Genomic DNA, 22,543 nt, shown 5'->3' with positions numbered 1-22,543 from the left:
GCCCGCGAATAAGAAAAATTTGCAAATACCTTTAGGGTCGACTCTGAACCACCGCCCGCCTCCCTCCCACTTCCCAGTCCTCTCTACACCTTACTTTTAAAACCTGGTAGTCTAGCGGTGAAGCGGGGCAAGAGTGATCTTCCTACGCTCCTGCCCTGTGCAGAGCCATGATCAAGAATGGCTGCTTTGAATTCCCACTGCAGTCTGGGAGGCGGGAGGGAGGTGGGGGTGGGTTAGAGACTCACAAATAACCAAATTCGCAAATCCTAATCCCATTAATATGAAGGGTCCCCTCCCTTCATATTAATGGGATTAGGATTTGCGAATTCGGACACATACCGGGTCCTAAGCAGCTTTCAGTATGAGGCAGGCTCGGGGCCCCCATGACATAGGAGCCCAGGGAAGTCGCTCTGTCTGCCACTCCCTAACACAGTGTCTCTCAAACATTTTTCGTTCTGGCACACTAAACGGAGCAAATGATTTTTGTGGCACATTATAATTAAAATTATAAAATTGCGAAACCAATAAAAAATAAAAATTGAGAGTTATTTCTTTAAAGTTCTTTAAACTATGTGTGGGTAATTGTAACAACAGTGAAACCAAAGTAGATAGAATAGAATTGCTAATCAATGCAATAGATATGCTTGTTTTTGAGTGCAAATTAACTCAAAATTCAGCTTGATAGTTGATGAGCAAACCTGCATTTCATTATTCACCATCTGCAGTCGCTCTCTTTTTTTTTTCAATTTTTTAATTTCTGTCAGAGCTTGAACATCCAAGTTCGTAAAGATAAGATAAGCCTTGATTGCTTTGTTGCTCAAGTTAGGATAACTATTCCATCAAAAATAAAACTAAAATTACTTTTCAAGGACCAATCATGTCAAAGAATGATGCTTGTCTGGGCAGTTGTATTCTTAAACACACAGATGCTCATAACATTGACAGACTCTTGAGTATGCAAAGTACATGTAATCTATTCTAGTGTATACCTATGAAGGGAATTTTTTAAAATAAAGTAAAATTCTGGAATATCCAGGAATCTATTTGGGGCACACAGTTTGAGAGACACTGCCCTAACACCAGCCTTCCTTATTTGTGCCTGATTTGAAAGATGAAGGTTTCCAACCTCAGGTAATGTGTTATCTGGTTCAAAATCACTGATATGCGAAAAGGATCTCATTCCCTGAACAGAGACCTATCCCACAGAGTGTGCATCACCAGAGTTTTACCACATGCTGTGATTTTCTGCCTTTCTTCTACCCTCCAGTCCATGATGATCATATTACAACATCACATGAAGTCAGACAACTTAACGTAAAGGTAATAATGCCTCAGAATGTTTCACAGTTCTTTAATGGCAGAGGACAGGAAGGCTGGAAATGCAGAAATCAATACCAGACACATGGATTATGCATTTGTTTCCAAGCACTGAGCATGCAGACCCTAGTGCTCAGGAGGGGATAACATAATGTGAAACAACAGAGAAGGGTCTCCCTTCCTCATGCAGATGAGGGATTTCACATGCAGAGAAAGTAGCACTCAGCACACAATGTCAGAAGAGGAGGACCTGAGGGAGACAGGGACAGACAAATGCTTTCAGGCAAGGTCATGTCATTGAACTTCAAGGTCATATAAGACGACAGATAAGGCAAGCACCCCCAAAAGTGGCAGAAATGTTTTTTCTAATGCTAACCAAGCCAGTACGACACTTCAGAATCAGCACTGTTCTCACCAAAACAACAACAAAAAAGGAAATGTCAGATAGAAAAGAGTCTGGAAGGTCATGAAATATAAATTTAATGATGTTTTGCAAACAGCCGCATCTGGAGAGGAGGAATGAGTAATAAGGAGGAGGTTATGTGCACTTGTGACTCCAGGGGCCTGGCCATGTTTCCTGTCTAAACGTAATCATTCTTTATTAAAATATGGTAAAGCATGTTATTACATAAACAATATTAGCAGATATTTGTTTAATTAGCAGGTAATTATTATGGAAACTCCTCCGTAGGAGCCAACTTTTCAAAATAATTGGAAGTGCTCAACTTGCCACAAGTTACCTAGTCCATATAAAGGAAATTAAAGAATGGTGGGGTGTTAACAGATCTGGGGCTAGATTCACTAAAGTCTCCGATTGTCTAACAATCGTCGCTAAACTGATTTGACTGGTTTAACGACCGATCGTATTTGCCGACCCAATGCACAAAATGATTTACCGTGTGTTTTACCGTGCGATCACTCATTCTCCGATCCAGCCATGCAAATACGTCATTAATATTAAAATGCCATGCAAACTAGATGACCGATCAATGTTCTAACATTGCTTCGCCATGCACAAAAAATAGCAATCACTTTGACCGAACAAAAAACCCCGACAGGTCGACCTATTGGTAACTGACAGGTCTGCCTGTTTTTATTTTCAGTTTTTTTTAATGGAACAGATGCTGCGCCTATGTTACACAAGCACAATATTTACCCCATTTTAAAAAAAAACCCACAAGCTGAGCCACCGCCCCTGATGACGAGCCACTGCACCTCCCACCCAATACCATCCACTCACCCCTAGATGGCGATGGTCACCCCTGCGACAGCAACGCACCCAGAGAGACAGGAGGTATGCCCACTCCCTCCTGCCTCAGCAACGCGGTTGTGCATCCAAGTCACCTAGAACACCCCTCCACGGACACTCCCTCCTTTCCGACTCTCCACTGCACTTCCTGATGCTCCCCCCAACACCTCCCACCCTTCAATTTCCCTGAACGGACAGGACTTCTCTATCGTCGATTCCATAATAATCCTGGGAGTGACGCCAGACCATTACCTCACTCTAGGTATTCACATAGAGTCACTGATCAAAAAAGGCTTCTCGACACTATGGAAACTTAGAACCATCAGAAAGTACTTCGACGTAGCATCCTTTCGCCTACTGGTACAATCCTCCATCTTAAGCCTGCTCGATTATTGTAACATCATCTATTTGGGGTCCCTCAAGAAAACCATTCAAAGACTCTGAATCATACAAAATTCAGCAGTGTGACTGATTTTCCGCATAAAAAAATGGGATCACATAACCCCCTACTATCAAAAACTTCATTGACTGCCCCTAGAAGCAAGAGTGCTGTTCAAATTTGCCTGCCTTTGTTTCAAATCTATTCTTGGTATGGCCTCCCTATACCTGGTCTCCCATTTTAAATTGGATTGTTCCACCAGGCCTACACGCAGAATACATATGTTCAGCCACCCTATAATAAAAACCTGCCGATACAAAAGATTCCTTGACAGAACTCTAGCCTTCCAAGCAAGTCAACAGAACGGCTGGCTAGGCAACATCATCAAGCACTCCTCATCCTATCTTAACTTCAGAAAACTAGTTAAACCAACCTGTGTAACCGATTTGTAACCAAGAACTCTTAAACCTTCTCCTGTACTCTTACCAAATGTACTCGATATCCCTACATTGTGACTTTAGGTAACCAAAGACTTCATTGTTATTTTTTTCACTGACTGTCCAGCTCTTCTTGATCTAAACTGCCTCGAACTACTAAGGCTTTCATGGTATATAAAAAATAAAATTATTATTATTACATGATCTCCCCTCCCACCACCCCAACAAGACTCCAGAAGACATCCCTGGTGGGTTGTGGGGGTCAGCTCAGAATCCACAACTCATGCACCCCCAAGCCCCTTCCCCATACCTCATTGTAGAAGCTGGCAAGAGGGATGCCCACTCCCTCTTGCCAGCAGGTCGGGTTCTTCAAAATAGTGGGCCTTCCCCTTCCTGATGCATCCTGGGATACACCAGGGAGGGGCCTAAAACCCCAATTGGCCTGGATACCTTAGGTACCCATGCCAATCGGAGTCTTAGGCACCTCCCCAGGGATGCACATCCAGGTTAATGAGGCAGGAGTGAGTGGGAATCGCTCCTGTCTCTCTGGGTGTGTTGCTGTCACAGGGGCGGCCATCATTGTTGGGGGTGCTTGGAGGGTATCGGGACCCACAGTGGTCATGGGGGTGTGTGTGTGCAGCAGCTGTGTCAGGAGGGGGCTAGCACGACTTTTATTTTTTATGGGGACAGATATTGTGCGTGGTTAACACTATGCACAAAATCTGTACCTATAATTAAGAAAAAAAAGGTTTACTGCCATGAACAGCTGTGGCCAGCCTTCTGTTACCCTATCCTTTTATTTTCCCTTTTTTTGTTGTTGTTTCCTTTACAATCTAATTTAGTTCTACCCCTTCTTCCCTTGCCAGTATGTTCAGGTTATTTTTCTCAGGCCTATTTTCTTATTTTTCATGTTTTTGGTTGTTTACCTGTTTAACTATGACTTTATGTAAAACCGCTTTGAAATTTGATAAGGCGGGATAACAAATTTTTTTAATAAACTTGGAAACTTGGAATACATTTATGGCAGAAAGTGTTAGTCCACCGAAATCCTACTATCAACTTCGATGTTTCTGTGGCCTCATACTTTCCACTATAAATGTAGTGGTTAGAGTGTCTTATGAGTCTTCCTCCTCCTCTCTATGGTTCACTAGTCCACTCAATAGGCTACTTAAAACACCTGTGTGCTACTCTAGTAGGTTTTCCTATACCTGGTGGTGCTGTTCTAGAGAGAGATATGTACTTTTTCATTCAGAATTTTGTGGGGTGAAAGAGGGTGCGTGTGTGGTTATCTGGTCAGTTTGGTACTTTTTGGGCACTTAGATGCTTCTAAAACAGATCTAGCTCAGAACGTCTAAGCAATGGCATAGTGAGGGTAAGAGGTGCCAAGGATGGTGGCACCCCTCCCTGCCCCCTGTTACTTCCCTGCCCCCTGCCACACACATTCACCCCTTCCCTACCCCATACCTCTTTTAATTTCCCTGGCATTAGCAGCATCACCAATGTGCTGCCCGCGTCAGCTCTTCCTCTGACATCACTTTCTAGGCATGGGACCCAGAAGTGACATCAGAGGGAGAGTCGACGCTGGTGCGAACAGCAGGTTGGCGTTGCTGCTCAAGCCAGCGAAGAGATAGAGGTATTATAATGGGGGGGGGAGTGAAGGTGCATGCACAGTGGGGGAAGGAGTGGGAAGGAGCGGGGCGATGGGTGCAGAGAGGAAGAGGGGTTCTGGTGCCCTCACCAAAACAGGGCCCAGGTCGAACCACCCCCGTCCCCCTTACTATGCCACTGCATCTAAGTTCCATCTAGGATGTCCTGTAAAAAGTTTGATTTTCGCTGCAAAATGGTCAAGCCTATCCCAGCCCATATCCTGCCCAAAACACATCTCTAACAAGCCCCTTTCTGAGCTGGACATTTTGGAGGGTGAGCGTCCCGCAAAACATCCAAGCTCTTGTTTTGAAGATTGTCACCTGGACATTTTGTGGAGAAAAACATTCAAGTACTGATTTTTGGAACTTTTTGTGTTTTGAAAATGCCCCTAATTGTGCCATAGTAGATGATGGCAGAAAAGGGCCTACACACTGCATATCCATGGAGGAAATAACCATAACCATTAACTCATAGCATGTGTTGCAATATATAGTAACTTATTTATTCTTAGTGTAGTTTGCTTTTAAGAAATGAAATAAATGCCAATGTGAAAAAAGACAAACTAAACAAAGACGAAAAACAACTCCTGGGTGAATTCTGTGTCACGGCGCTATGTAGAATTTGTGCACATGAATCCTCATGTACGGATTCTGAATTTGTCTTAAAGAAATCAGTATTAGCAGCAAGGAGGGCACTGGGTCCAGCATGGTCAGAAGGAGGAAGCAGTCAGGGCCGGATTTAGATGAAAAGAGGCCCTAGGCTATTCCACTTATGAGGCCCTTTCACCTCCCATTTTTAAGTTTGTAAATTACATGAGAGATAATAAAATACATCATTACTGTGATATATATCAATATGTTAAATGAAACATATTGTTATTGGTACTAACCTTTACAAAAAAATGTGACACGGATAATAAATAAAAAAAAGTCTTTCTCAGCACCATATATTGTACTTGTAACAATAACTAATCAAACATAACACACAACATTGCCCCTTCCTATGTCCATAGTGCCCCCAGTGCGTCCTTCCTCACCTCACCCCCCCCCTCCGATGCCCGCCTGCCTCCCATCCCCCTTCCATTGAACACCCCCATGCCATCCTGCCTGCCTGCCTTCCATTAAACCCCCCCCAACCCCTTCCGATGCCAGCCTGCCTGCCTCCCATCCCCCTTCCACTGAAACCCCCCACCCCACCCCACCCCCGATGCCAGTCTGGGCTGCCCTGTCCTGACGGATCCACATTTTGCCTCTCTCCCCGCGGGGCTGGGCTTTGCCCAGCTGTTTCCGGACTGACGTCTTTCCCTCCCCGATCCTCCTCCCAGGGCGAGAAAAAGAAAGGGAGAAGCCGAGTCGGCGCCCTGTTGCGGCCGGAGCCGGTTCCGATCCCAAAGCGTAGAATTTCTCCTTATTTTTGGTTCAGTATTTTAGTGTTCATTGTTTTTAGAATAGTGTAATTTTAATTTTGCTAACAATTTGAATGTAGCCCCTCTTGATCTTGAGGCCCTAGGCTGAAGCCTAGTTAGCCTATAGGAAAATCCGGCCCTGGAAGCAGTAGAGTGAAGCATTATTGGCCACACTGGTGATAAAACAAAAAGACTGCATTAGCAGATTGGCCTTCATGGTCAGAAAGAGGAGGCAAGAAAGAGTTAAATGTGGTGGGGAGGATATGATTTGATTGAATAGCTTAATATGTCACTTTGTACAAATGTTTTATATTCAAATCTGTTTTATTGAGGTATATAGACAGAGAAAACCAAACACAATACAGTCTAACTAGTAGCCAACAATAATGAATGATCAGTTTAGGAAATCATCCCTCCCCTACTCACCCATACCCACCCAGAATCATCCCCCCCCCCATATGAAAGCAAAACAGCAGCCGACCAAAAGATCTCAATCACTCCAGCGGTCCTTACTCTTGTGGCCCCCAGGCAACTGCAAACCTCTCCCCCCCCCCCCCCCCCCCCCCACACACACAGAAAACTACCTGTAGTTTCTGATCCCAAGCAACCACAGTGACCATAAAATTCCTTAAGTCAGTGTATTCAAAAAAAGGAAGGGTGGGGATGGTAGAGAAACTGAATTAACAGGGTTTGAGTGGAAGAGAGAATTGGGAAGGGTTGCTCCTGGGGATCAGGAGAGAGCTGAGAGGAGGAGGACATTCCCAGCACAGACACAAGGAAGTAGAAGCTTCCCGAATGCACATATTCTAGTGGTCAGAGGTGCTGCCTCAGCACCCTGCGGTTGCAAGTTCAATCCCAGCCTGCTCCTTGTGACTCTGGGCAAGTCACATAGGCCTGGATTCTGCAAACGGCGCCTAGAAAAATGGCACCGGCCATGGGTCAATCACGCTTAGGTGCCATTTACAGAATGGCGTCTAGTGGCGTTTTTGTAAAAACTTAGGCACTGGAAATGTAGGCCAGGGTTTCAAAGGCCTACATTTCAGACACCTAGGTTTTTGGAGAATCACACTTAGTGGTGACTAAGTCATGCTCCGCTCATAAAAACACCCACTTAGGTGTTATGTGTCACTAAGTGCCGTGCGATAGGTGCCAATCTTTTATAGAATCAGGTTGGCGGCTATCAGCCAATTAATTTTTTTTTCCAATTATTGAAGCTATTAAGGGGATTTTGCCAATAAATCCCCCCTCCCCCTTTTAGTAAGCCATGATAGAGGTTTCTACTGCATCCCAGAGTGCTAAATGCTCCGACGCTCATAGAATTCCTATGCTAGCATTGGAGTATTTAGCGTTCCGGGCCTTTCTAGAAACTTCTACCACAGTTTAGTAAAAGAGGACCTAATTTAGGCGCAGTGAATCGCAAACTGTGTGCCACGGCATACCAGTGTGCCTAGTGAGATTTCAGGTGCGCCGCAACACACTGGCGAGGAGGAGAGTCATCCGCGCCGGCTGACTGCCTACAGGACGTGCCTCTCGCAGCGAGAGGCACGTCCTGCAGGCAGTCAGCCGGCATGGATGACTCTCCTCCTCGCCGGCGTCTCTCCTCCTCTCTGCATATCCCCTCCTCCCCGATCCCTCCACCGAAGCGAGTCGCGACCAGATGGGCCTCCGCGCATGCACGGATGTCGACACAATTATGTCACACATGCACGTGACATCACTGCGTCAGTGGCCGCACACTTCCTGGTGCCTTCCGGCCGGGGCAATGGGTTTAGTGAGCCGCCAGTCAGAAAGTTTGCAAGTCACTGCTTAAGAGAATCTGGCCCTTAATCTCTCCTTTGCCCCAGGCACCATAGTTAGATTGTAAGCCTGCCAGGACAGATAGGGAAAATACATAAGAGTACCTGATTACTATTCAATGTATTGTAAACCGCTTTGGGTGAACCTCATCATGAAAAGGCAGTTAATAAATCCCAGTTAATAAAATAAATATTATCCCACCAATCCACTTAAACCCTACTCATGAATGACCACTTTCAGTCTCAGTCCCAATCCTTGATGCTCTTCTGAGAATGCCAGCTACCAAGCAAACTATTGCCCAGCTCAGTCGTCATATGAGTACAAATATCTCTCACCATTTTGCAGACCTCTGTGCAGGATCCGTCACTAGTGCTGAACCATGAAAAGCAAAGTGTTGTTTACAATTCATCAGCTGATCCAGTGACTGAAATTCCAGGAGCATGCACTCTTTCCAGCTTCCTGGGCAGAGTCCAAGCTCCCTTCATAGATCTGCCTTGCTCTTGAAGATCTAGATTCACTCCATCTTAATCAACATGTATCATTAATGAGACTGGAAAACTGCCTAGCGTTCTATGACATATTATTTGTATACTGTTAGTTTTTTAACAATTTCTCTTTGGAACCTCATAAGCTGTTGATGGAACCCATAGCCTACTCTGAATCAGTATAACATAGTGCAAGACTCCCTGTACACTGAGAGAGCCTATGAGTCAGTCGAATAATATATAGCACAATTCTGTTGAACTACAATACTGTGAGCACAAAACAATGTAAGAGCAGACAGTGCATTCACTTAGGGGAGGGGAGGAGGGAGGCATTTACTCAGAGCCTACACCAGTATCTCGCAAACTTTGTCAAGCCACGGCACATTGAATATAGTGGCCACAGCTTGAGGCATCCGGAAGTGTGTGGACGTTGATGTGATGATGCCCTACTGACAGGCCCTGAGCCGCCAGTGGGGGGGGAGGGGGGGGTGTGCCAGAAGGGAAGACGCGCGGAGAGAAGAAGAGGCGCTGGCGCAGGCTGATTGCCTACAGGATGTGCCTCTCGCCACAAGAGGCACATCCTGAAAGCAGTCAGCCGGCGCCTCTCCTCCTCCCCGGTGTCTCACAGCATACCTGAAACCTCAGGAGGCGCACTAGTGTGCTGCGGCACACAGTTTGCGATACACTGACCTAGACTTACAAGGGGAAAGAGGGAGAAATTTAACGGGATCCTACACTTAGAGGGGGAAGTGGGAGGTATTTGCCTGGAGCCTACATTTAGAGGGGAGTGGGGGGGGGAGAGAAAAGAGGCATTTACCTGGAGTCTAAAGTTAGAGGGGGGAGGAGGGAAGCATTTAACTGGAATCTATACTTAGAGAGGGAGGACGAAAGCATTTACCTGGTGCCTACAAGTAGAGTGGGGAAGAGAGAGGAATTTAACCAGAGCCTGCACTTAGAGGGGGAGAAGGGCCACATTTACCCAGAGCTACATTTAGAGAAGGGAAGAGGGAAGAATTTGCCTGGAGCCTACACTTAGAGAGAGGGAAGAAGGAGGCATTTAGAGTGGGGGGAGGGAGGCATTTACTCAGAGCTTATACTTAGTGGGTGTGGGGGGGGGGGAAGGGAGGCATTTGCCTGGAGCATATATCTAGAAGGGTCAGTGAGGGACAGGAATAAAGGATAATGAAAGCGGAAATTATTTATTTCAGAAGTCTAACTTGATTTGGCTCCAAGAGAGGCAGAAGATTGTGAGCCCACTGGGACAGATAGGGAAAATGCTTGAGTACCCGATTGTAAAACTGCTTAGATAATCTTGATAGGCAGTATATAAAAACCTAATAAACTTGAAACGTCTGAGATTCCATGCAACAGTTTCACAGTAAAGAAATAACTAACTAATGGGTTGTTCAACATATATTATGTCATCCCTAGCCTTAGAGCAGCAAAAGAACAATCTGAACATACTTTGTTTTCCTGCTTCAGAAAAATTAGGGCCAGAAAATCAAAGGATTTCAAATTTTGCTAAATTCTACTTTTTCCAGAGTCTCTGTGTATCCTACAAGCTTGTGCTAATGCCTAGCTGGTTTCAGGAGACCTTGTATAACAAGGATCCCTCTGCTTCCACTCATTGAGGACAGTTTAGACCAATCCTACTGTTTTCCTAATGATCCTTGTAGCTTTGATTTGACAAATAAAGTTTACGCATCCCAAGATACCAATGACTTGAGGGTCTATACAACAATGTGCTACTGCATGTGATTCCCTAATCTGTCCCAGTGACCCAATTTGGTGTGCATGTGGACTATTTCTCCAATTTATACAAATGTATCTATGTATATCGACTTGACTACCTGATCATGCCTATGACCTGTGTAAATGGCACAGAAACCTAGGCACCAATTTATAGAATTACCTCCATGATCCTTAAGCTGACAACCAGTGTCAAATGAACAGGTACCTTAAAAAAGGAGGATTAAAATAGTTTACTGTGGAAAGAACCCAAAATTGTATCATGATTTTTGAATTGCTTACTGGATAAAAACAATTTAAAGAAAGCAAACCATCCTGTGGGGAAATATTAAGACAAGCCCGTTGACATATTTTATTACATCTATGTAGTTGTTTTTGTCTTTAATTTCTGTGCCATTTCCTTACACATCTAGGGTGGGAGGGAAGGAGGAGGGATTGTACAGTTGTATTATTTTGAATAAGTGTAGGTTATTGAAAGAGTATATACATTTGTGTTATTGATTAATCTATGGGTGGGTGGGTGGGATAAAATGATTGATTTTGAATATCTGTAAGTTGAATGTGCTTTTCTTGACTTGTTATATGTTCTTATACTTGTGTGTTGCACTGTTAATATTTGAAAATTAATAAAGATTTTTTTTTTAAAAAAGACAAGCATCCATAAGAATAATGTTTTTTTCATTTGAAAAAGGTGCTTAGCTCCTCTGGATCCCTCCTCACTTACAATTTCAAGAGAAGAGAGCCCCTGTATAAGATCATATTCATGCATGCCATCTCAGTCTCTCTGCTCTAGTCTATCCCAGTGTTCGATGCATTCTTGGGCAAATGCTTTACTCTAGTTCATGTGTCTATTCTCAATCAAATTGTTCAGGCCACTATTCACTGAAGAATAAATCTGCTAATATCAGCATAGGGTTGTTCTTTAAAGCCAAAAGCTCTATTGATAACCAGGATTGGGTGCATGTAGAGATTAAAGAAAGCGAGGAAAAATGTAGTATCTTGTGGGATCCCATACTACAATTGCTTAGAGTAGAAGTTCCTCCCCTTCCAAACTACTGATTGAGTTCTTCTACACAAAAAATGTCTTGAACCTGCTTCTGGTACCATCATTCATGACTCTCAGTATCAAGATCTCATGGCTGATGGTGCCAATGGCTATAGGTGTCTGCTCCTTCACTCTGTCCAGGGATCTATATTGGGGTTAGTATCCACAATCATTTTGAAAACTTGGCTCCTATGTCAGAGTTAGGCACAAAGTCCAACAGGAGCAGAAGGAAGGTCTTATACGATATTTGTCAAAATGTATTTACAACTTATCCAGTAGAGCTACTGAAGTCCTACAAGTACAATGTGATTGGCCAGCAACTGACCAGCTAACAACATGTTTATAACAGTTTGTTGGGTTAATAAATAACAGCCTCTCTCTTCCCTTACAAGGATTTGAATTTTTTTTTTAGCTGTCTTTGAGATTTTCCTGACCTTCACAGGGCTCTTTGTCAATAAAGATTTGTTGTCCAGAGAACAAAAATTTGGGGAAGCATGCAGGACCTCCTTGTCCCCTTCCTCTCCCTCCTCATCACAGGCATGCATTGAGAGAATCCACATGACACTGAAGCGAGGTTTTCCAATCATGCAAAGCTAGAGAATATCCCCCCACTCCACCCTACCCTTAGCCAGTTTCTATTTGGTGCCCAGCCAAGTTTGGAGACAGACAGGCTTGTTACTATGCAACATCTCAGAAAAGTGCAGTGTAACCAAGGAAAGACATTCTAAATTCAGACTACAGAGGCACATACACACAGGCAGTGGTGAGTCTTTGAAGCAGGTTATTAACCTTCAGGGGACTGTCAGTTTTAGTGATGGAGAGCTTGGCTGAACAGTCTAATAGAAGATCATTTCCTGTATCATAAAGGCCCAAAAATTCTGCTGTAGTTGAGGCAATAAAAGCCATTAAAAAATAATTCATCTCATTTAGAAAATAAAATAAAAAGCCTGCAACGGCATATGCCTAAGTCAATAACTCAACTCTCAACACAACATTGTAATTCCCTAGGTGCCATATACTCAATTGTAGCAAAGGGTGAGCAGGTATTGGCAGTTTACTGAAATACTGGACTCAGAATCTATGAGTAGGTTGTGTTTTATCCTGGACTACAAAGTATAGCTTGAAAAAAAGTTACATGGAGGAACATTTTTGATAGGACATCTAAGTACAACTTTGGACATTTCCCACAAGACGTCCAAAGTCCGAGGCAGAGAAATGGCCATTTTTGAAACTGGCAAACCGTTCGAAGTCCAATTTTTTTTTTTTTTTTTAAATCACCTATTTAGACATCTTGGCCACCAGGACATCCAACCTTAAGATGTCCAATTTTGTTCACAATTTTCAACCACAAAAATGTTCAAGTTCAAAATGTCTAAATCCAGACCATTTGAATTTGGAAGGGGGCCAGCATCGTAATAAACTAGCACATAGACATGCCAACAGAGCAGTGGGGCACCTTAGAGGGCACTGCTGTGAACTTCCATAAAGGGTGCCATAACCCCCTTATAATTTATGGTGAGACTCCTAAAACTCCCCCCAAACCTACTATATCTACCTAACACCCCAATAACCCTTATGCTGCAAGTGGCACCTATAGGATTTTGGTGGGATCATACTTTGCACCATAAATGTAGTGGTTAGAGTAGCTTATGAGCCTGCGTCCTCCTCCTAAGGTTCACTAGCCCACCCATCAGACTACTTAAGACACCTGTGTGCAACTCTACTAGCCTTTCCCATACCAGGTGCTGCTGTTCTAGAGATATATATGTACTGTTTCATTCAGATATTTGTGTGGTGCGAGGGTGTTAGTGACCAATGGGGGGAGTGTGGGAGGGGTCATAACTTAATTCCTCTGGGGGTCATCTGGTACCTTTTTGGTACCTAGATGCTTTTAAAACAGGCCTAGATGCTTTTAAAACAGCGTTTATGTTCCATCCAGGACTTCTTGGGAAAGGTTCAATTATCACTGCAAGACGTCCAAGTCTTGCGCACAAAGCCTGCTCAGAATACGCCTCCAACACATCCTCTTTTAGTTTTGGATGCACAGTGGCTAGGATGCCTTGCAAGACGTCCAGAAAGGACGGTTTTGAAAATCAGCACTTGGATGTCCAAGTGCCGATTTATGTCATTTTTGCTTTAAGGTACTAATTTTGTTTCTCCACCGGTTAGAGGATGTAAATTTAAAAACACCATCAACATCTTTTCTCATATCAGGCAGCATTATGGGGTAAAGATCTGGAACAATTACTTATGCTCACTAATACTTATGGGGAATTTAGGAGACACCTAAAAACATATCTGTTCCTGAAGTATTTAGGTAACTGATCTGTAAAATCTTATTCCGCCATAACTGATCTCTAGAGCTGCTAATCACTAGCTTTTAACTTTGTTAACTCTATTCAATTTGTAGCACCTTTTAATCATTGTAAACCGCATAGAACTTCACGGTCCTGCGGTATATAAACTGCTATTATTATTATTTTTCAACGTCAAAATGTTTTGAAAATGCCCCTAAAAGTATCTGACAGACTTGCAGCATATGGATATGATCAGTTAGCTAACCACTTAAACACCTGCTTACCATACCTGAAGAGAAGGAAATAAAAATGTAAAGCTAGGAACCTCCCTCCACTTCAAAATCACTGAGCTCTGGAACAACCTTACCTCCCCTCTTCAGAACTTGAGCTCTCTCCAAGTTTTCCGCAAACATCTGAAAACCTGGCTTTTCTCAAAAAAATGTAAGTCTCCCTCCAACTTAGGAATCAAGGAAACTCTTATATCTTGGCATCCCAAGTCCTCTAAATTTTCTTCACACCTCTAAATTTTCTTCACACCTCTAACGCTTCCTATTTCTCCTACTGTAAACCACGTCGAGCTCTACGAACGTGGAGATGATGCGGTATACAAACCTAAGGATTAGATTAGATATGTGTACAAGTGAAAAATATAGATGTGTGTATGGATAATGAGAGAGAAGTATAGTGAGTGATGATAGCAGTAAGTTTTATCCTGCACAATCACTTGCAGTATCAGGAAAGCCCATAACTCTTTGTAGCTCCTTGTGTATGAGTTCAGTGTGTATCTAAATATAGAGAATGTTCCAGATATACTCAGCCTTTCTCCATCCACCACTGAACAGAGACTTGCAGATGCTTATCCTATCCTAGATTTCCTCCTGACTCTGCTCTGATTAAGTCCTTGGGAGCTGCAATCCTGTGGGGTGGAATTGTACCTCTACTAGGCAGAGAACTGTGAGGAGGGGAAAGAGTGCAGTGAAGGGAATCAGCGCGTGCAATTAATCAGTGCTGGCGTGCAGCTCACATCCCCTGGTACCTAAAGGCTCCGGCACAGCAGCTGCACAGATTTTCTCTGTATGTTCTGTCCTCACTGAAAACGAGGGGAGAGAACAGATTAACAGAGTGAAAGTAAGTTGTTTTTCACTGGTCTGGAAGAAAGCTTTCACTTCAGAACCATAGGCAGGAACATCTAGGCAGTAGCTTTATTACATGGAGGCAACCCACCTAAGGATGAATTCAAAGAGGGGCTAAGTGCACCCCTCAAAACACCTCTGTATTAAGTTTGCCATATAGCTCTAGAAAAAGGAGGACGGATTGAGACATCCGGGTTTTACTTCCATTGCTTTCATTTCAGGAGCCATATGGTAACCCTACTCTGTATTTCTGCAAGGTCAGCACTCTACAAAGAATCTTGTAACTGCTAGAATTGACTCCCTAACACCCTTCTGCCCTCACCCCCCAGAATCTCAGGTAACCTTTCAACTTCAGTCAATCTTGAAGGCACACCTTGCTAGCTAAAAGGATGAGATAGAGGCAGTCGCATAGTAAGGGGGTGAGTAGACTGCCCTAGGCGCTGCCTTGGTGGGGGTGCCAGCACCTCTCTGCCTCCCCATGCCATACTTGCACCCTCCTTTCCCCACCCCTGTACCTCTTTAAAATCTGTACTAGCATGAGCAACTACTCTAGCCTGATGCTTGCACCAGCCTGGCATTCTCTGAAATCACTTCTGGGTCGCAGGGCCAGGAAATGACATCAGAGGGAAAGCCAATGCCAGCACGAGCAGCAGGCTGGAGAAGCTGATGGCGCTGGCGAAGATTTAAAGAGGTATGGAGGTGGGAAGGGAGGGTGCGAGTGTGGTGTAGTGTAGTGTAGAGCGGGTAGAAAGGTGCTTCCCACCCTTTCTACACCACTGGATAGAAGTGGAGGGCAGAGAAATTCAGTCTCATTACGGCATATTTGCAGCACATTTTCTGGAGCTTTTCGCCTGAGTTCCATTTTTAAGTGAAATGGTAAAATAAAACAATAAAAGTGCACAAAGACGTTGAAAGAGGAGGTACTGAGATGGAAAGAAAGTGTCCCAGGCAGGTCTGTAGCTAGCCATGTGCAGCCAGTGTGGCCACACAGGGTGCAAGGGTAGCTGCTAAACTTGGCTTCCCATGCCGGAGTGATGCAAGTGGGTGGGGCACTAGGATTGAGTACATTCTGCACAAAGTATGCTTCTGGCTTATAATGTTCCTGATCCCAAGATCCCCCACCTTAATTCTCTCCAGCCAAATCCATGATCTCATGTGACACCATCAGACACAATCCTTTAGGGTCATTGAGTCCAACGTGAAAATCATTTAGGTATGAGCAGCCAAAGAGCCCACATCTAAATGCCAGAGATCCGCATGATTTAAATATTCTATTTTTATTTATTTATCATTAATCGTCCCTGTTATAAACAGGGATAGAGCACAAATTCAATCAATTCAGAAATACAAGCAAGCTTTAAATCATTCATTGCTCTCATAAAAATTGTAAAAAGTGATTATCAACTGAAACATACCTTAGCATAAGAAGGCATTGGCAAATAATTGAGTTTTCAGCATTTTCTTAAAAATTCATCCTCTCCACACAAAACCACAGGATACCAGGCAAGGCATTCCATATGTTATGCATATAAATGCAAGTCCACCCATATGTACGCCCCTCCTGTGGGCAAGGCCTTAGGCATATGGGCTGGGTTGAGCCCAAGTGCTTAAGGCCCTGCCCACAGGAGGGGCCTAAGCCTACTGGGCCTATCCCGGTTGGCCCAGGCGTCTCAGGCCCCACCTGTGGGCGGGATTTGAGCCGCCTGGGCCAATCAGGCCCTAAGGCCAGCCATTCATAGATGGCTGGCCTATCGGACGGACGGGCTTGGCACCCGTCCATCCGACCAATGATTTTGAAGATACGGGGAGGAGGGTGGGTGGTCGGGGGGTCGACAAGGGGGTCGTGGGTCAGCAGGGAGGGCGATCGGGGGTTTGGGTGGGGGCCCTTGCATCGAGGGCAGGAGGACTTGGGCTCCCTCCTGTCCGATAGTGTCGGGGGGGGGGTTGGGGGTGCCGGGGCAGGAGGGCTTGAGCTTCCTCCTGCCCCGATAGTGTACATGATCCATACAAATCCTCAGGATTCTAGGGAGAGAATTCCAGAGCTTCACTCCAGCTATAGAAAGCATAGATGCTCTAGATCGTACATAATGAACACTGTCTTCCTTCACATAGATCAGCCTCATCCCTCCTTCGGATCTCAATTTTCTACAGTTTTGATAGACCTTCCAAAGAGTGTGGAAGCTTAAAGGAACAGACCCATATAAGGTCTGGTGCACCGTAGACAGCACTTTATGACAAACTCATTTTTGTATTGGGAGCCAATGTAATTGCTTCTATACTGGCGTAATATGCGCTATCCGTGGTATTCCAGTAATTAATCTCACCACAGACTTCATCAGCTGTTATAGTGCTTTACATTTGACCTTGGTCAAACCCAGGTAGAGCATATTGCAATAATCCAATCGTGTTAATGTCAGTGCCTGAACCACAGAATGAAAGTCATACGACAGAAGCACTGATCTCAATTGATAGAGTGTGTGCAATTCTGAATACCCTCCCTGGACAACCCTGAGGATTTGTTTCCCAATTGAAAGTGCATGGGCTAAACAAACACCAAAATGACCATCTCTCTCCTAGCCACTATCTGCAAACCTTGAACCGTAAATTCTATTGGAAACTTGTCAACATCTTCACTATTCACAATCATTATTTCTGACTTCCCAACATTCAACTGTTCAAATCCTTCTCAACTCCAACATACTCTTTTTCACTGGGAAAAAGAACAGAATGTCATCTGCATAAAATCGGTAATGCACACACAGGTTATGAAACCTTTTTCCCAATGTTGCCAAATAAATATTGAATAGCTGATAGGGTGGATAACTGATAGGGCTCATAGGGCTGAATAGCTGACAGGGCGGATCCCTGAGGAACACCTTTTTTTTTACAATCTTTCTGTCTGACACTAATTGACCATTCTGGATAGAATATGATCTTCCCAGTAAATATGATGAAAACTAGGATAATATTTCACCAGAAATTCCTAAATTTGATAATTTCATCAATAATAGATCTAAGTTAACAGTATCAAAAGCCCCAGAGATGTCAAGAGAACCATACAATAGGAAACATGTTGATCAAGTCTTTATCTCCAAATTTCCACCACTGATGTTAATAGCCCTGGTTCTACAATACAGCCATGTGGACAGATAAACTGATTCCTATGGATAGGGAGAGAGTGAAGCCATCTTACTGACTGATGCCAATGGAGGCAGTGCATGTGTATAGATCTCATGTATATTCATTGGGGAAAGCCTGGAAACAGCTGGATTGTGGACACTCCTGTCCTAGAACCTCTGAGCTTGGAAATATTACTGCTAAAAAGTACGTTTAAAACGAAATCTGAATCAGGTCATTTCTATGGTGACCAATTCATGGACCAGTGCTAGCCAGCCATCAGTCAGAAGCCTGGATTCCATTTCTGACTCCTCTCCGAGGTTTATTAAATTCTGCCCCTTACAGAACCCCCATGCTCAGGCAGGGAGGCTGAGGTTGAATTTTAAAAGTGAAATTTCAGCACTGGAAAACCCTTCAGATAAATATAGTGACAAGCATCAGCTATTGCCATGGAGATAAAGAGGGCGAAGGATACATGCAGGTCAAAATTTAAAACCACTTATGTTATTGACAGAATTGTTGACCATTATAGTGTTTTTATTTTAAAATTCTGCGGCAGAAACAAATATAACTTTGGCTGTTTACATTGCTGAATAGCCAAAGTTACAGGTTCAGAAAAAGGCATGTTTTGAGGAGGAGTGGCCTAGTGGTTAGAGCTGCTACCTCAGCCCCTGAGGTTCTGGATTCAGTCCTAGTGCTGCTCTTTGTGATCCTGGCAAGTCACTTAACCCTCCATTGCCAAAGGTACCACACTTAGATTGTGAGCCTGCTGGGACAGATAGGGAAAATACTTATAGTATCTGATTTAAAAAAAATTGTACATTGTCCTGCATTTCCCAAAGATAGGGTAGTATATCAAATGCCAATAAACATAAAAACCAAGGACAGTTACAAGGTTAGGGTGGTGTCAATATTTAGTGTGGTTTACTCAAACAGAGAGTACCACTGAATACCTATTCTAACTGCTGAGGTACCCTCCAATGAGGGAGGGCAGAGCTAGGAGTTATGCAGACATGCGGCCTACTTAGGGCAGCAAAAACTATCCTATGAAAATTAGGTGTCTAGCTTAAGTGCCATCACTGAATACTGGCGGTTCCTGCGTAACTCCAACAGGCACTCAGACTCAAATATTGAGTGTCCAATGCTTGGATAGGGCACAAATGCTGACTGAATTATAGCTACTATCACTATATACTTGAATATAAACTGATCCAAATATAAATTGAAGTAACCTTTTTGTCTCCCAAAAAAAGGGGGGGAAGGTTGACTCGAATGTAAACTAATCCTCTCTTTCCTTCCTCCCCCTTCCCTGATGTTCATATTCCTGACTTTCCCAAGGTGCGGTGTCCTGTCCTGCCCAGCCCAGCTCATTCTATCCTGTCTCTCCTGTCTCTTCATCCAGCCCCCTCCCTCCCAATGCCCATTGCAGGTCTCTCCCTGGGCCTACCTTAAACCTTGGTGGTCCAGTGGTAAGCTGGGACAAGAGCAATTCCCTCTTATCTTGTCTTGGCTGGCTCTGCACCCCTTGCCCCTTCCCAGATATATTGCAGGCCTCGCCTGGGCTTGCCTTGAGTCCTAGTGGTCCAGCGGTGAGCCGGGACAGGAGTGATCCTTCCCGTGTCATATCCCAGCTGGCTCTGCATCCCCCCTGCTTCCTAGACCTCCCAAATGCCTACCTTTGATTCCCTGGTGGTGCATTGGTGAATTGGGGCAGGAGCAATCCTCCTATGCTCAGGCCCCGTGCAGGCTTGCTATTGGAAATGGTTGCCATGAGTTCCCACAGCAGTCCCATGTATGTGCATAGCTGATGTATATGCATTTCTGATAGCGAGCTTGCACAGGAGGATCACTCCTACTCCAGTTCACTGCTGGACCACCAGGGCATCAAAGGTAGGAACTTGGAAAGTCCAGGATGTGGGAGGGAGGTGGGGGGGGTTTGCAAAGCTGGCTGGGATGGGACATGGGAGGAGTTGCTCCTATCCTGGCTCACTATTGAACCATCAGGGCTCAAGGCAGGCCTAGGGGAGGCCTGCAACATGTCCAGGAGGGGGACAGGGAGGTACAGAGCCAGGGAGGACTCAAATATAAATCGAGACCCCCATTTTTGGGCCATTATCTTAGCCCCCCCCCCAAATTCTAGTTTATATTCAAATATATATGGTACTTCCTATTTTATTCCAGGCCACAATTCAACTGCTGAATAATAACTCTTATATTCAACTCTGAGCACATGGCTAGCAGATAAAGCTTTAAATATGTAAAAATTCTACTTAAAATTATATGGAGACTTTCAGCTTACCAATAATGAAAATCTGCATAACTTAAAATGTTTATCACATCTACTTTGGGATAATCCTATAAAGAACCACCTAGTTTTGGGGAGCAGAAATGCGCATAGATGTTAGTGCTCTAGCCACCTATGCATCTAAATGACCTTATTCAATACCAACTAGCAAAAAAATATGTGCCATTATTTGATAGGGTATACTGTACCAGGGAGAGTGCACATGAGCAGAGAGCCCACAATCCAACCGTAAATGATAGCATTCTACCATCTAGTCATTGGCATTTACGCCATTTCAGGCTTTTGTAAGTAATCACACCTTAAATGTAAGTGCATTTTATCTACTTGAATTACTATTCTCCAAAGGAAAGTAGGCACCTGCTTTTCTTTATTAAAAAAAAAAAAAAAAGGCTTAAAATAGATGCCTGCTTACCTTCTTATCCTAGGTGCCCTGTTATAGAATCACTCTCCAAATGTTTATTTGACTGGATTGATCTTTGGCTGGCAAAACAATACTGCCAAAACTGACCTCATCATTTTCATGTAAAAGAGTTTCCTTACTAAGGTGGAGAGCTGCAGGTCTGTCTCAGCTATGTAGATGGTTAAGAAAGGTGCTGCTTTCTAATGACCAGAGCCACTAATGTACTCTGCTCTGGCCTACAATGTCTCTTCCTTATTGTTCTGTATCACAAGGTTTCAAGGTTTTATTAAAATTAGATTTAATCGCTTATCTAATTTCTAAGCGAGTTTCCAAAATATATTAAAAAAAGAACATGAACATAATAAAAATATCATTAACAATACCATTAATACTTACAGAAAGAAAGCAATTACAAAGAAACATCAACTAATAATTGGCATATTAAAAAGGGATAAACGAGACAGACAGACGGGAAATAAAAGGAAATAGGATTAGAAATACAATTTGGATAGGAACGAAAGACAAATAAGGAAAAAAAACAAAAGGAAAGGGCTCGTTGCTGCTTAATTTCTTAAGGGAGTTAAAAAGGATACTGTAAAATTTAAATCAAATGTTAAAAGCTTCTTTAAATAAATGACTCTTAAGTAGGCTTTTGAAACGTTCGAGATTAGCTTCTTCTCTAACAAGAGCTGGTAGGGTATTCCATAATCACTCAGGCTGCAGCTCTTGCCAGTAGCAGGTTCTTTTTGACCTGCTAATATGGGGTATAGTGGCCAAAGTACCTCAAGACCCATCCTAGAACTGGAAATCATAGCTGCAAATGCCTATCCAGGACTCACAGGCGTGCACAGATCAGGTCCTCACACACAGATATCAAACATCTGGAGGGCAGTATTCAGCTGGCTAATAGTTAGTTAAAGATAAATAGATAAGATATCTAGATAAACCAGTGCTGATGAATATTACAGGATAAACTTAAATCAGATGTTTTTATCCAATTAATGGACCACTGGTCTGACCCAGCAGTGGCAATTCTTATGTACATTGAGCATGCTCCAGCTCACCCAAATAAATTTAACAGTCGTGAATATTGGCACTGTTCTGTTAACATTTGATTAGGCTCTTTGGCACACTATTTCTTCACTCAACATGTAACTAAATTCTGGAATTTGTTGATGGGGAATGTGGTGAAAATAGCTAGCTTAGCAGGGTTTTTAAAAGATTTGGATAATTTCCTAAAAGAAAAGTCCATAAGCCATTATTACATGGTCCTGTGGAAATCCACTACTTGTTCCTAGGATAAGCAGCATAAAATCTGTTTTTCTCCTTGGGATCTTGCCAGGTACTTGTGACCTGGATTGGCCACTGTTATAAACAGGATACTGGGCTTGATGGACCTTTGGTCTGTCCCAGTATGGCAACTCTTATGTTCTTATGTTTGACCTCTACTGGAAGACTGGATAAATAATAACTGGACAATGAGTTATCCAATTAAAATTCATATGGTCAACCATTCCATCTGTTCGCCTTCCCCTCCCTAAAACTATGTCATTTCAAAAGATTCCTTGACAAAACCTTCTCCTTCCAGGCGGCCAAACTGAACCCATGGCTAGCCCAAATTGTGCTCGACGCTCCCACCTATCTTGACTTCAGGAAAAAACTCAAAACACACTTATTTCACGGACAGAATCCTTAACACACCCTCTTACACTTCTTCAACTCCCATCAATGTACGTGAATCTCCACCTACTCCTTCTTATTGTACTCTCCCAACCCGTTAC

General features: G+C 43.6%; 1 protein-coding gene across 4 annotated transcripts in view; it reads right to left on the bottom strand.

Moving 5' to 3' along the window:
* KCNQ2 (potassium voltage-gated channel subfamily Q member 2) overlaps positions 1–22,543 on the bottom strand; it is a 233,310-nt gene that overhangs the window by 45,944 nt on the left and 164,823 nt on the right. The window lies entirely within an intron of this gene.

This window comes from Geotrypetes seraphini, chromosome 11, assembly GCF_902459505.1.
Source record: "Geotrypetes seraphini chromosome 11, aGeoSer1.1, whole genome shotgun sequence".
Classification (NCBI taxonomy): domain Eukaryota; kingdom Metazoa; phylum Chordata; class Amphibia; order Gymnophiona; family Dermophiidae; genus Geotrypetes; species Geotrypetes seraphini.
The sequence above is the reverse complement of the archived record's forward strand: the minus strand, read 5'-3'. Positions and strand labels throughout refer to the sequence as shown.